General features: G+C 39.0%; 1 protein-coding gene across 5 annotated transcripts in view; it reads right to left on the reverse strand.

Moving 5' to 3' along the window:
• SGMS1 (sphingomyelin synthase 1) overlaps positions 1-16,759 on the reverse strand; it is a 285,938-nt gene that overhangs the window by 133,617 nt on the left and 135,562 nt on the right. Inside the window, exons 1-2 of one of the 5 annotated variants that reach the window (XM_046652231.1) lie at positions 16,155-16,324; positions 1,902-1,995 (exon numbers count right to left, since the gene is read on the reverse strand). The exons of 2 other annotated variants lie outside the window; for them this stretch is intronic. The gene's annotated coding sequence lies outside the window, so the exon portion shown is untranslated. Of the gene's footprint in view, positions 1-1,901; positions 1,996-16,154; positions 16,325-16,759 lie in introns of those variants that run through there. 2 more of the 5 variants (XM_046652227.1, XM_046652232.1) reach the window with 2 other exon arrangements.

Raw genomic sequence — 16,759 nt, forward strand, 5'->3', positions numbered from 1 at the left:
ATTTAGCTGGCTAATAAGAATATAAGATGGACTAAAAAGAAATTACAAATTACTCCAATACAGAAACAGACTAAAGTATTGAATCCAGTTCCAAGGCAGATTGTGGGAAATGTTTTTAACCAAGAATCAACTAATTTACTCAAATCAGATTTGTCGTAGATGTATATCAAGGTATCTGTTCACCCACTCCTCTCTCTGGGGGATTCTGCCACACTCTCAGGCTCAGTTACTTTTCTGTGCCACCTTCTGTGTCACATGATACAACCTGACACACACATAGATGACTGCACTGGAGGAACAAGTGACCAAAAGGCAGCCATTCATAGGCTGGCCAGGAGCCTATGACTTACGTTTACTGGCTAAAAAGATGAGGTCAGTCAATCAGATTTTCTGCCTCAAAAAGTGGAATCAAGAAACCCTAAAAGAAGCTGCCAGTTAGGTGTTGGGGTATAAGGTGAAGAGGAACACTTAGAGTCAGGGCAAGCATCATGGGCCAAGTCTGCTATAGAAAGTGAGAGCTGAACCCCAGCCGGTTACCCACCCGGGACTCGCAGGAGCTCTGAGTCCTGATCACCACCTTCAGCACACTACCTTTTCTTGAGTGAGGCTGACCTGGTTTTTGCGACCAAAAAATTACGAAAAGACAGAGATCATGAAAGTACCCTAAGTTAAACTTTTAAGTAAAGACCTAAAGTTGACATGTTTAGTTAGAATAAAACCACCTTCTTTTACACTAATTGAAAGAAACAGCTCATATCACTTAGTAAGAAATTTGAGGTCAAATTTTTAAAGAAATGCAGGTTTAATATTTTCAACTTCCTCTCTCCTCTGGACTTCAGGTTTCTCACCTATAAACTATAAGGTCAATTTATAAGAAGGTGTCTAAATTCTCTTCTATGGCTTATAATCTCAGTACAGGCAGTCTCTGTCATATTAACACATCCCTTTCAGACCAAGGAAGACTCTATTTTTGGGCAAACAGTTTTGGGCAGCAATAGAAAACATCCTCTGCTACTTGGGGTATCACATGATGAATTCTCATCCTATTGAATTCATAATTAGAAGTAACAAATTTTCCTTTAAAAATTCTTAAAATGCTCCACACTTCCCAGGCTATCCCATTTTAGCGATATATGCATAGAATATTAGAATTTTTCATACTGTTTTCAATTGTTCTATTTTTCTTTTAAAATATACAATGATTCTACAATGCCCTGACTCTCCCTTAGTTTAAAGAAACTAAGAAGCAGACAGAGTGTTATTCAATTAGTCATTAGAGAAAATACTGAGATCAGAAATGGTGCTGCCACCTTCGCCATAATATTTTCAATATTCCACTTGGGGTGGGGAGGGGTGAGAATGGTAACATTTGGAAATCCAAATACCTATCTTATATATTCTTGTCACTCAGGTTTTAACAAATTAGAAGAACATTTATCTCAGTCTAAAACTGTAAGCAGGGGCCGGCCCAGTGGTACAGTGGTTAAGTTTGCAGGCTTTGCTTCAACAGCCCAGGGTTCACAGGTTCAGCTCCCGGGCATGGACATGGCACTGCTTATCAAGCGATGCTGTGGCAGGTGTCCCATATATAAAACAGTAGAGGAAGATGGACATGAATGTTAGCTCAGGGCCAATCTTCCTCAGCAAAAAGAGGAGGATTCGTGGTAGATGTTAGCTCAGGACTAATGGTCCTCAAAAACAAAATTTTTTTTTTAATTAAAAAATAAAACTGTAAGCATTCAATGAATGAAATTGCTCAAGAATTATTTTTAAAATGATGTCAGGAGAAATTGTCCAAGACTTTGAAATGGGCAAAAGAAATTCCTAGGTGTCTTCACTGGAGTGCTAGACCTTGTCTAGAGGGACCTCTGGGAATTATCTGAGTCAACAGGGCTACGTACCTTTGACTGACTGTCTATTTCACAACTCTGTAAAACTGGCAGTAGTTCCAAATAATTCTTATCCATAGCAATGCAAATAAAATTTGATTTCTGCCTGGAAGAAAAGATAACCCAAAACATTTCATTTTATTGTTCTTTTTTTAATCAATTTTATTATCTATTAATAAATATATTTCAGCATTCCTGCTTTTTTTCTTCAGTTCTTAAATTCTTCTTTAATTCCCTCATTGAGTTAAATAAATCTATGATACATGTTCATTTTATATCTACGTGCAGCATATTTTTTAACTTTTTGAAAATTACTCTTTAGCAATGATGATCCATTTTAAAAAATCACTCCATTATAAATAGCTAGAAAAGTGCTTGCTATCTATCATTCACAGCAACCGGTAAGGGTATAACCCACCAGGCTATGAATAACTGGTCCATGCTATTCGGAGTCAGATCCTTGCAAATCAGACAGAGTGACACAGATGGTAATAAGCAAATGGCAATGACGTCACTGCAATTTCACCAGTAGAGCAAGTTACATTCTTAGTCTTTTATGTACATCAGTGGGTAACAACTGACATAAAGCCTTGAATTCCAGTTGCATAGATGTATATCACACATCCACTTCTTAATGGATACAATGTAAATAAAATCCAAGTAAATGCATGTAGAAGATAGATGTGTGTATGTGAAAAACCATAGTTAAAAATACAGTCAGATCCATGCAATGAAGACAAGTCGAACACATAACCTAGACAGAGAAGCAACTCCATCTACTCAGAAAAAAATAATAATATTGGTTCTAACCCGTTACCCTTTTCCTTAAGTTTTCTGAGCTAAATAGCTATACATCTAAATTAGCAAAGCAAGGTGCACAGATGTAAGCAAAATTTTTTAAACTCTCAGAACCTTTAAACTCCCCCAAACAGGAGTTTAGGGTGCCCTACCCATCCCTTGACACAACTTCTTTGAAGGAAAACTACGCACTTTAAGCAGAAAATAGGGCCAAATGATTCTACTTTACAGAAACAGTGAGTAGGAGGTTAATTGTATCATTCACTTTCCTAAATGTTATCAGAAAACCCATCAGCTGAAAATCAACCGAGGAGTTTCTTGATATAAGTAAACTTGATGCATGAAAATACATTTACATTAAGAATTTATACAGCAGAAATCACAAAGATTCTTGCAAGTAACAAGTCGCCTTCCAAGACTAAAAATAGTAATTTATTTATGTAATTTACAAAATGTGATTTAAACATGCTTTACAAGGCTCAACGATGTATTCAGGAAACCACTTAAAGATTCATGCACATATAAAACTGCCCCTGTTGAAACTACATCCTTAGGTTTGAAGAAGTCAAAGTTTCACGTTACTCTCAGATCTGTCCAGGAACCCCCTTCAATCAGCGAAGTCTCCTCCTCCTCCTCCTCTTCTTTCCCTTCAGGGCCCCATCCACCCTGCTCCTCACTCCCGAGATGTCAGTCAAATTCCACTGAAAATCCTTCTTTGGCTGCAATTACCTTTGTTTCTTTGCTCCAGAATTTCTCAGAACCTTGAAGAGGCTAATGAACACTGAGAATCACCAAGAATGGGCTGCAGTAAAACACTATCTCTTGCTTCCCAGAACTCCAAGGACAACACCTTGGAAGTTAATATCCTAGTGAAAAGGATTCACTTAGCTTAGCTGTTGAGTTTCCTCCACTGGGAGTATTCTTCAGCCAAAAACTAAATGTCTATCCAGGCCAGCCATACGCAAAGACAAAGGGAGCTTCACCACCCAAGTGTCATCTGAGGACCTGAAGAACAGCCCAAGAATCATTCCTCTACTCACTCACTTCCCTGATGTCTTAAGTTTGCATCATTATAGTAACAACCATGGGCTAATAAAGCATCGCCTCCTTTAGGAGGCCCAGGTGAAAACAAAAATTCTCAAATGGCTGCGTTATGAAATAATATAATGGAGACTTAAGTGCCCAGATAAAAGAAAAGTGACTTTCTGGGCTGTATTTTTTGTTTCCTCCTTTAGAAAGTGAAAATCTTTCTGAAATGTATTATATATTTCTTACTTTTCCTCTGTTTGCAAAAGTAATAGATGTTCTTTGAATGATATTAGAAAATAAAGATAAAGGCAGACAAGAAAAATTACCAATAACCTTAGTCCTCAGTCAGAAGCACCTGGCACTCTGAAATATTTCTTTCCAGTCCCTTTTCGGGGCACTGCAAGGACAGGAATCTCTGTTTGATCCACTGATGTATACATAGTGTTAAATAAATACTTTTTTACTTTCTGTATAATTTTTGTGTACTTTTGTATATTCTGTATACTTTTTATACATACTTTTGTATACTTCTCGTTTTATAAATTCATTCATTTTATAAGTTCAGAACTATACACACTGTTTCATAATCACTTTTCATGTCACGACATACGGACGTTTCCAGGCTATTAAACCATTAAATAACCTTCTACATCTTTGCTGCTTACCCCTCTTTTTTGAGAGATAGATGACTCACTGCTTTGTGGAGAATTACAATTTTCTGTCCGACTTCTAATAACATTTATTTCCTTATATTATGAGTTACCCAAGTTTACTCATAAAATTTTGGTAAACATAGTTGGGCTTTACCCAACTGAGAATATATACACATACTATTTTGTAACTTGTTTTCACTCACAGTGCGTCCTAAACGTTTTCCTATCTCCTTAAATACACTTCTACGGTTATTTCCTAATTTTTTTAAACAAGAATCCCTAGAACCCAATTTCACAGGATCTTCATGAGTCAAGGTCATCATTAAGAATATCAATAAGTGTAACATGCTATAGCTATGAGTGCAAATGACAGGAACACAAATCAAGGTGAATGACCCCAGAAGATGCCCTAAATCTGTTCTGTTCTATTGGTTTGTTTTCCTTTTTTTTAGTTCTCCAATATGAAGCTTTTTAATCAGTGGTCTCTCCCTCATGAAAGTAAAAGAGACATAAAACAGCTCTCAATCAGTCTAAGTGTCTGCCAAGGGAGTCATTAATTCCAACAGGCTTTTCCCAAGTAATATCCCTACCTTCCATGTAACAAGGAGGAGGAGGAGGAGGAGGAGATTCATTTTCCTGTTCCTATGACTTGGGTGATTTCAAAACCACCTCTGTTATTTCTTAATCAGTAATGAAAGGTCTATGTCAACAGTTTCAATGAGCTTTTCTTTGCCACAGTCAGTAAGAAATGCCTCTCAACACCTCTGAATTAGTATAAGGATATTTGGAGAAGATTTACTTCAACACCTGCAAATCCTCTGCCATCATTCATCAGAAAACATTTCTGCACTGGTCATAGTTTCCTCAAGCTCTGTGGCTTAAGTGATTAACCATGACCCAAATTTGAGGCCCAAGCAACTCTGTGAGCTTAAAGATGCTTTTTAAAAAACATATAATGATCTGATGATCTTCCCTGCATAAGGAATCAACTTCTTCATCAGATCTATTCGAAAAAACACATTTCATATTCCATAGGCATACTACTAAATGAAAGAGGCCGAAACCATCAGGCAAAGAGAGGTTACATTTACCAGAACTAACATCTAATCCTGTTCCTATGCAATGGATACTACAGTTGTCTGGTTACCCAAGTGGATGTAGGCAAGCAATCTTTTTAAATTATCTTTTATTGAAGATACAGAAAGGGCATGGAAATAATTGGCACCATAAACAACAGGCAAAATCTATATGCAATTCATCCACAGAACTTAAAACTGCATCTCCTACATGATAGGCATTCAATAAATTTTCGCAAAAAGTAAATGTTCTCAAACAATAACATTTTTCATTTACCAAAAGTCCTGATGGGAACTATCAGGATTAGTATATGTGAGATCATTCAACCTGCCTCTTATTCCACTACGTTCTGGGGGAGACTGCACAAACACCTGCTAGGGGAAAAGTGGCAAGTCTTATCCTGAGCCCCTAGTTTTGTCAGCATTATAAAACTGCTTAAGGGAAAGCCCAAGTTCGAAAAAACCTGTCCAAAATAGCCACAGCTGGTCCTGCAGTTCCGTGGTGTGCTGTTTCAACTCAGCTACATCAACCTTCCAAACGCCTCCCTTTGAAAGGTCACAATCACTCATTAGAAAATAAACACAGCTCAGTCAAACACATTTGCCTGAAGCAAACTGGAAATTCGAAGAAATGGCCTTCACCTCGATAGGGGTTGAGTCCAGTCAGCTGCCAATTTATTTTTTGACTTTGAGAAAGTCTTTTCTGCCATCTCTGTGCCTCTGTGTGAGTAGCATATGTGTGTCTGTGTGCGTGTTTGTGTGTGTGTGTGTAATCTACAAAATAGGAAGTTGAGTGAGATGCTATCTCTCATCTGTGATTCTGTAATGAAATGATTTGCATTTACAATTATTCTAACTATTCCAAATTATGAGGAAGAGTCGAGTTTGATTACTGTTGATTGAAAAATTGCCATGGGAGGCAATGTGGTATAATGGTAAGAGACAAGTTTGAAATTAAGAAATGTAAATATGACACCTAGTAGAAGACATTAGGAATACGTGAGGACATTTTTGGTGGCAGTCATTGGGGGTCCCTACCGGCCCTTACTGTGTGGGTTCCAGGCAAGGTAAATATCCTGAAATATGTAGGACAGGCTTGCACATGAGGTCCTGCCTTACATAATAACTGTAACACTGAAGAATCTGGATTTCAAACCACACAGTTTCTCCTTAGCTGTGTGACCTTTAATGATCTATGGTTAAGTCATTTAATTCCAAGCCTCAAGCTCCTCAAAGGTAAAATGGGAATATTATTACCAACCTCAAAGGGTTCTTTTGGAGACTAATGTGTAATATGATGTTGTGGGCTTGGAGTAAACGACCATGTTCAAATCCTGGCTCTACACTTACAAACTGTGGGCCCTTGCGTGTTCAGCTTAACTTCTTTAGTTTTCTTATCCAGAAAACTCAAGAAAAACGTTTTGACAGGGCTTGATGAGTAGTGGCTCCATGCATGTGAGCTATTATTACTAGTGCAGGGTAATATAGGTGCTCAGTGGGTGCTCCCACTCCATCGCCACTCAAGACCACATTACAGAACCTAGATACACACGTTCAAAAGCTCAGTAACTATACCCATCTCAGATCACCCAGACAATAACAATGAGTAAAAAGGAGTAGGGCCTATTCATTGCTGATATTAATCGACATTTTAACAAACTGTCTTTCAAACAAATCTGCAAGCTAGTGTTTTGCTGCTGTGATGCTGCTGTTTTTTAAAGACATACTAATAGCAATGACTAATGAGGCACAGTATATACAGAGGTTTCCAGGTGTGTCCCACAATATAATTAATAGTCTAGAGGATTAAATGGCAAAGCCATTAAATTGTAAATGCCTGAAAAAACATTTGGTTGAAATACCTTACTTTTTGAAGGAAATGCTTAAACAGATGTGATGTATTTAATCACCACCTTTTCACAATTGCTGGCAGGATGGAAACTATGTTAATCAAGCTAAATTCTAAAACATGACGGGTCATTCACACAGTAGGTGTTCAAATTCCAGCTTTACAAAGCCCAAGTAAGCTTCCTAAGATTTTAAATGTATGTATACTTTGATGGAGAAGTTAATAACAAAGGATATATAAAGACATACCTCTCAATATCGTTTGTAAAAGCATTAAGGTCTAAATGGGGCTGGTTACATTCTGGTCACTCCATACACTGAATTGTGTAGCTATTAAAACAACTGGGATAGACTTACATGTGCTGATATGTAATCATCTGCAAGAAGTATTTTACAATGAAAAGAGCAAATCATGGAATAGTGTGCATATTGTATGCAGAATATGTTTGTATGCACACAGAACATAATGGAAGAATACACAAGAAACCTGAAATTATCTCTGGGGAAGGCAAGGGAGGACTGGAACGCAAGGAATGCTTTTCACTTTCCATATCCTTCTGTGTTGCTTAGGGAATTTTTTAAAATCTTGTGCCTGTATTTTGTTTTAATTTTAAAGAAAAGCAACTATTTAACTTCTTTTTAAAAAGTAGAAGACCAGATGCTCCCTGCCTGTCAGTTTTCCCTTAATACTGAATCTAATGTATTAAATGAAAAGCATGACAAAGGCAGGTAGATTTTTAAAAACAAAGCAGAAAATTACAGTCCCCTGCTTCTCCACAAAACTGCTGACATAACCACCTTTCCTAAATGTTAGCAGATGAGGCATATACTTTCCACAGATGCCTGTGGGAAATAGGCCTACAAAACATTTGAAAAGTCTGTTTTTATTCTGGAATAAATAATTCTTTAATGGCTTTAAATTTCTCGCTGCCTTCATTGTCAAGCAGGTTGTAACGCCAAGCACACTGTCTTGCATAAGGTAAACACCACAAAAAGCACTCTTCTGGTTGTCAGCTGTTCTTTATCCACCAGCCAAATGCCTAAGGGACTGGCGGAACCTGCTCACGTCAATAAATATCAATGTACAGCTGGCTCACTAAACAGAATCACACTGTGTACTCTGCCACCCCCCACACCATGCCATCACCCTCACCACTACCACCATCCAGAAACGCAGCCAGGCACCTGGGCGCACACAGCACTAGCAAATGCCCTCAACTGGCCCATTCCTCCACAAAACTCAGGCCAGCCCGGCTGATACTGGACAACAGTGGTCATCTATCCCAAGAAGAAAGAGACGCGGCCAGAGCTGCCCCATGGCTCCTAGACTCCAGTTTAAAGGCAATCAATCACCCCTGGACCCTCTTACACCACATTCCTGGTCATCACATGGTTTTGGGAGGAAAAAACCAACTCCCTACCAGCACCTAGGCCTGCCTACCATGCTGGATCCATTCAGTACAAGCCGTGTGATCTTAAACAAATTGCTTAGCCTCTCTGCCCCTCACTTTCTTCATCTGCAAAATGATACTGGTAATGCCACCCAACTATAGCTCACAAAGCTAGGTGAAGATAAGGCACGTAAAGCTTTTGGTACATAGGTAGCCCTTCATGTGTGTCAGCTAATATCACTGCCATCATCTGTAGGCATGACACTGCAGCAGCCTCCTGTTTGGTCTCCCTAATTGCACTCTAGCTTCTACTCAGTAGTAAAAGTGACCTTAAAAGCAAAGAGGGGTGAGATCATCCTGGTTACCTGCATCCTCCTCTACCCATTAAAAGTGACAACGGCCCCCCGCTTCCATTAGAATGAAGTCCAGAAACCTCCATGTAAACCTCTCCAGGTCGCACTTTACCCACCATTAACTAGAAGAACTTTGGCTCCACCCATACCTCTCCCCACAAAGTAAGATAAACGTCTCTGCCAGATGCTCCCAATACTCCTTTGTTAAACTTTTCACACTTACAATAGGAAGAAAACTAATAAGAACCATTCTGCACTAGAGTGTGAGCTCCATTCATCACTACACTGCTAGTACCTGCACAGTGACAACTCAAATAACTGTCGACCAACAAGAAACATCGGGACCCATCTTTTCATAGATGGGTCCATACAACCCATAATTGTGTTATACCTGGAAGACACAACAACACGGCTTCACTGTTGTATCACGTTAAACTTTTCCATATGGAGCTGAATGGAACCAGTGAGACTGTAAGAAAAACCAAAAGGTAACTGGGTATTGATTAATTCCACATCCTTGAGTTGACCAGTTCAGACCAGATGATTCATCCGTGGATCATCTAACACTGGGTCACTGAAAAGCATGACTCTTGGTTACAAGTTTCACTCTGGAAATATCTTGTTTAACCTATTTGAATGCGAGCCCCAAGTTCGTTCTGCACTTTACTTTTCCTCTCGGGATGAGAAAGCTACTGCTAAAACACTCAGAGTGAAAGTACGCTGATATTACCCTGCAGGGAATTCAATTTCTAAGAGAAGCCTACTCATTTTGCATTGGACACGTTGAAGAGAAGGAAGACTTCAAGCAACTTAAGAGTTAGGGAAATAAAATTCAAGGGTTCCATGATTTCCCACCACCTTTCCTTTGCTAATGAATGCTAGTTGGGTGGACTGGAATAACTTAACTTGAGAAATATGTGACTGGAATAAAAATCCCTTTTATCCTTCGGAGGGTGAAGTTCACAGCCTATCACTTCAACCCCCCTTTTTTCCTTATTTTAGCCATTAATTTTAATTGCGGTAAAATACACATAAAATTTACCATCTTAATCACTTTTAAGTATATAGGTCAGTGGCATTAAGAAAATCCACACTGTTGTGCAATCATCACCACCATCCATCTCCAGCACGTTTTCATCATCCCAAACAGAAACTCTGTACCCATTAAACAATAACCCCACGTTCCCCCTCCCCACAGTCCTTGGAAACCACCATTCTACTTCTGTCTCTATAATTTTGACTACTCTACGTACCTCAAAAAAGTGGAATGATACAGTATTTGTCCTTTTGTGACTAGCTTATTTTACTTAGCATAATGTCTCTAAATTCACTCATGTTGTAGCATGTGTCAGAATGTCCTTCCTTTTTAAGACTGAGAAATATTTCATTGTGTGTATACATCACATTTTGTTTATCCATTCATGCATCAATGGACATTTGGGCTATCTCTGGGCTATTGAGAAAAATGGTACTATGAACATGAGGCTGCAAATCTCTCTTCAAGATCCTGATTTCAATTCTTTTGGGTATATATTCAGAACTGGGATTTCCAGATCATATGGTAGTTCTATTTTTCATTTTTTGAGGAACCACCATTCTGTTTTCCATAGCGGCTACACTATTTTATATTTCCACTATACACAGGGATTCCAATTTCTCCACATCCCCGTCAACACTTAGCATTTTCTAGGGTTTTCTGATAGCAGCCATCCTATTGGCAATTCTTTATTTTTTTAACTTTAAAACTGGTTAACTGAATTAAACTTTTGCCTCACCTAAGCAATCGGCTAAGAATGTTAACAAACCTGATTCTCATGAGTATGCTGAATATTTATCTTCTGAAAGGTAATTTTAATAAAGCAGCCAAGATTTATTTTAAAAGCTTTGGACACAAAATCATCCTGTATTCAAATCTGAAACTGTCACTTTTGAGGTAGGTAAAGTACCTTTTCTAAACCTCAGTTTCCTCATTTGTGAAATGGAGCTGTGAATACCCAGTTCTTAAAGAAGTGGGGAGAATTAAATTGCAAAATTGTATAAAGTGCTTAGCACGTACCTAGTATCTAATAAGCACTAAAAGACTGACAGATGATGATCAGGAAGAAGGTTTCATTATTACTAGAATGCAACTGAAAGGTAAGTCACAAAAAGATCTCATACTTAGCATTTTACATATACATAATCTTTCCTCATTTGTTCAGATAATATTATTCTATACAAGTTATACATACTTTCCTCAAACCTAAGAGCCAGTCATTGTAGCCAAGATAGCATTTTCTTACATATAAATATATCAACATACATATTCTTCTCCAGAGTAGGCAGGATGTCAAAAACTAAGCAGTGGTAGCATAGCACAAAATTGCACCTTTTTTCACAGTTTGAAAAATGGTAACATGACTGTCACATACTTTAAATTATACTTAATCTAGTTATACCAAAAAGGTAGAGCACACTATGAGACAAGATTGTTTTTCTCTGTCCTCTAGGTTACTTAATGAGAGTTTATGCCAAATGGCTATCTTTGAAATGCATGGCTTTGGCTAAATGCATGGACTAAACAACCTGATCAGCTGAAGACTGTCTAGGTATCTTTTACTTTGCATCTTTATCTGGCTTCTCATTTAAATTCACAGACCTGAAGGAAAGACTCAGAAATCATTTAACTCAAATTCCCACCAAGTAACTGCTGTTAGTTACTTCTGTTTCTGTGGACTTACAATAAATTACAGCAAAATAGAAAATACTTGGGAACCTGAAGCAGTTGTAAAAGAAGATATATGCACACTTCACATCTAAGCAAATCAAATAAATGGAAATAAATTTTAAAAATAAAAGTTAAATCAAAAGGGTGATAATTCATCATCAAAACCCTTCAAGACCCCTTACACGTGTGTGTGCACCAGGCATTTTTCTAAGCACTTTACATTTATCAACACTTTTAATCTCTACATAGGAATTCTGATTCAGGTTCCATTAATATTACAATGCATTTTAAATTACTCATTAAAGTTTGACACGTTACTTTATTTATATACTCCACTGAGAAATACTTATGTAAAATAACACTCCAAACCTTAATTATGTTACCAGCTTCAGGTTTCTGGACTGTCTTCATCTGTCCATCTTGGCTGATATAAGCTCGTACTAACCTCTTTCTCCCACCCACCCAAAAGAAGTGGTTCAAAACAGCGGGATGCCCTGATAATGTCATTTGTTTAGGTTTATTAGTTCAGGTTTATCCAGGAAACTGTTTCAATCATTGTTACATTAAAATACTTTAAAATTACTTTCTAATTTCAGTAATTAAGGCATGTGGGTATGTAATTTTTAAATCTTTCTTTGGTAGTTTGAGATTTAGCAAGAGATCCCAGCTCATTTTTCAAAGAACTTGTTGGAGACGAAGACATTTCCTCTACCCACTCTAGGTCCTTCTGGCTGGGCTATGAATTAAACTCACGCGAGACAGAATAAGCGGAGAAAATCAAACAAAGCTTTATAACACATACACACGGGAGAGACTCAGGAAAACTGAGCAACTCGCCAAAATGGCAGAGGTTCTCATCTCAAACACCACCCTCAGCTAAAGGCAAAGAAGTTGGGGGTGGAGGGAGTCAGTTATGGGAGATTACCAGAAAAGCACAGCAAACAAGAGTGGGGTTATTAAGGGGACTTAAGTCCTTGCCTTCTGCATTGATAAGAGTTTCTAGAGATAAGGTCATCCCCGCTTCTTCTTGGTACAGAGAAGGAGACACCTTTACAGATGGAGATTTCCCTTACAAATGTAAATGTCTCTTACAAAGGGTAAGTAAATTCCACTTTTCAGAGTTTCTCTCATGTCTGCAGTTTTTAAAAGTAACCAGCCCCAAATAATCCTCATGCCAAAGAGACACATTTTGGGGTGCCCAATTCCAACCCCCCCACAAACTCTTTAACCAATCCTAGGAAAGTACATGTTGATATGATGAGTAGCTCTCATCACTGGGTCTCAGTGATCGCTGGAGCCAGGTAGAAGGAATTGGCCTGAAACGCTACTGATGACAAAACATGCCCTATAAAATAAATTGCTGAAATGAGCTTCACCACTCTAAAAGACAGAAAGACTGTACATTTTCCCCAAAAGTGTATGTTTTGACTACTTGGTATTTCTCTCTACCTCCACCTCCCTCTGAGTTTTCACTGTAATTTGACCACCAAGAAGAAGCCAACAAGTGAGAATGTCAATGCTAATAAATAGGGTATCCTGTCAGTCACTGTCTTTACTTTTTCCCTTTTCATTGGTTTTTGAAATCTGAATCCCACCCCCAGAGACAGCCACAGTAAATCCTTGGGTGTCCCTATGGCCTCTGCCTAGCACTCACAGCTTTGGAACTAGATCTGCTGTTCAGATGCATAGCTATGTAACAGCTAGGGTGTCTCTGAACCTCAGGACTCCAACCTCTGAGAAGGAACCATGGTCACACAGCTTTGGCAGCAGAGCCTTACTGGAAGTACTGGAAGCCAGGTCTCTCGAATCCCACTCCACTGTTCTCGCCTCTGCAGAGCTTTCAACTGCTGCCCTGGGTCCTGAGGCACGGCTCAAGTGACCCAGAGATGTGGCTTGTGAATCCTGACAATTTATCCAGAGAACTAAATTCGATATAAGTGCTCTCTCACCGGAAACCTGTTTCCCTGCTCCATTTGCATATTTTCAATTGTCTTAATGTCTTTCACAGTAGTTTTCTTTTGCCCAGGATCACAAACATCTCTTTAGTCTCCCTTAAACTGAAATAGTTCTTCAGCTTTTGTCTTTCATGCCACTGATATTTTTGAAGAATATATGCCAGTTATTTTAGAGAATATCCTTCATTTTGGACTTCTCTGGTGTTTCTTCAGGATTATGTTCACATGCTACATACTTGGCTGAGGTACCACATAAGAGCAAAACATCCAGAAGCAGGTGACACCCACTGTCCCTTACTGGTGATGTTAATTTCATGCCTTGTTTAAGGTGTTGTCCAGTTTCCATACTGAATCAATTTGTGGGGAGAACAATGACACGCTTTGAGTTCAGAAACTGACTCATGCATTTGATTGGTTAATGAATACTTACTGAACACCTGTTACTTGACAGGCATTCTGATGGCACTGAAGACACTGCAGTAGGAAAACATGCATGCTCCTGCCCTTGAACAGTCTACACTCTAGGTAGGAAAAGCAGACAATGAGCAAGTAAATAAACAAAGCATAGTGTATGCTCTGGTGACAAATGCTTCCAAGGAAATAAAGGAGAGACAGGCACAGGCAGGGCTAAGGAAGAGCAACTGTATCCGCAACTGCTGGTGTGGCTGGCCCTCAGTCCACTATCCAAAACAGTGCGGAAGAGATCTTCCTAGAGCAGAAATTGTATTTTGTCACTTCCTGCTTAATATCAAAACAATAAGTCAAAACTCTGCAGGAGGCTGGCCCCAAGGCCGAATGGTTAAGTTCATGCACTCCACTTCGGCAACCCAGGGTTTGCCGGTTCGGATCCTGGGCACCAACATACACACTGCTCATCAGGCCATGCTGTGGCAGCATCCCACATAGAAGAACTAGATGGCCTACAACTTGGATAAACAACTATATACTAGGGCTTTGGGGAGGAAAAAAAAAAAAAGAGGAAGACTGGTAACAGATGTTAGCTCAGGGCTAATCTTCCTCACCAAAAAAAAAATTCTCTGCAGACATCCAGGATCTTCATGGAGTGCCCCAGCCTCATTCATCTCTTGTCATCCTCTCTTCTGATTTATACTCTGGCAAGAACACCTATGCTTCCCTGCTATGGGCCCCCATTCATGAGTCCCTCCCTCCACATGGAGGAACTCCTCTCCGTTGTCCATTCACAGCACCTCCCATGGACGGTCCTTCAATGCTGAGGACTGAAGGGAGGGAGGGAAGCCAGTCCACAGCCTATCATTCTAACACAAATAAAAATAGGGCTCTAAATTATCTGAAAATTAAATGACAACTATTTATAATCATCTGTTTTAATAATTTTAAACAAAATTTTGTATTCTATATAAAGGTACTTTGTTACATTTTTAAATTACCACAGGCAGAGCACTTAATGAAACTTGTTTGATTTTCCCCTCTTCTCTGGGTTAATTAAGGAAATTAATTTGCAGAGATAATTCCATATGATTCACACACAGACTAAGAAAAACTAGCAGGCACTTCTTGAGCTAAAACAGCTTGTAAATAAACATCATGAATATGTGAACACCCACAAGCAAGTAGTGCAGAATTCCACCTACATAAATGGACTGAGTCACACTTCAATTCAACAAGTCGTCTCGTCTCTAAGTCTTTATAAGATGCCATGTCCAGTGTCATAGAAGTTTTAAAAAAAGGATACAATAGGAATCCCACTTTCAAAGAGGTTAGGTAATGTGGTGAGATGTTAAAATACATGGTGTCATTAAAACCGTAACAAAAAAAAATCTTACGACTATTTTTTAGACAATTAGACATAATTACATAAACAATTACAGTTTTAAGTATGGGTATTTAACAAAATTAAAATTGCATCTTGCTTCATTGTCCATTTTCATTGTATGTATGTATGTTTGCTGGGGGAACGGAGGAACCATTTTTTAATTTTTCTTTTTAATATTTAAAAAATTTTTTTTTTGCTGAGGATGAGTTGCCCCGAGCTAACATCTGTTGCCAATCCTCCTCTTTTTCCTTAAGGAAGATTCGCCCTGAGCTAACATCTGTGCCAATCTTCCTCTATCTTGTATGTGGCTCACCCCACAGGATGGCTAACAAGTGGTGTAGGTCCACACCTGGGACCCAAACCAAGGGCTGCTGAAGCGGAGCAAACCGAACTTAACCACTATACCTTGGGGCCGGCCCTTGTTTGCTTTTTCTTAAATTTGTTTCTTTGAGCAGAAAGTTTGCTTTGTGGACAGAGACTGTGTTCACTATGTACTATATTTGCAATTTAGAAATGCCTGGCATGGGCCTTGCCTCCTCACTGTCAACAGGCCCTGAGTGCCCAGGTGCCTGGCTATTCTTCCACAAACTCCCTCCTCCCCCAGAGGCCTCTCACTGACAAGATATCAATCTGTGGCTATGACTGATGGAAACCACTTACCTGGGTAATCATCTCTGACTGCCTGTAAAAAGATGACTCTTGAATTTCCACCTCCAGTCTCTCCCCACACAAATTTACAAATGAGGAAAGACAGAACAGCAAGAGAAGGCGGGAAGGAAGCTGCAGGCCCAGGCTCGTCCCATAACCGAGCTCCTGAGGGAGCCCAGGGGAGAGTCCCCCGTGCCGGCCTGCTTCCTTCTACCTGTTCCCGTGAGAGGAGAAAGCAAACACCTGCACACCGACCCCTCCTCCCACCTGTTCTATCTGGAAGGTTTAGTCCTTTTGGTATGCCCACAGAGTAACAAATATTTGCTTACATTTCACAACATTTTCCTAATGAGTTGCTTTTAAAGGCCTAAAATTTTAGGATTCTGCTACTTAATACTGTGCAGATATAAAATTTTGTCACATGGGAATAGTAGAGCAAAAAAAGATGAAGAAATGCCTTCCCTTTCAATTTCCAGATCCTTAACTTTAAAGGTATTTAGGTAGATGTCCTCAAGACCTCACAGGATTTTTCTAAGCAAGTAAAAATGCACAAATTTATAAATCTAAATCCACTTTTCAATTTCAACAACAGGTCCAAAACGTGGATTGATTTGTCA

This window comes from Equus quagga, chromosome 2 (genome assembly GCF_021613505.1).
Source record: "Equus quagga isolate Etosha38 chromosome 2, UCLA_HA_Equagga_1.0, whole genome shotgun sequence".
In the NCBI taxonomy this organism is placed as follows: Eukaryota; Metazoa; Chordata; class Mammalia; order Perissodactyla; family Equidae; genus Equus; species Equus quagga.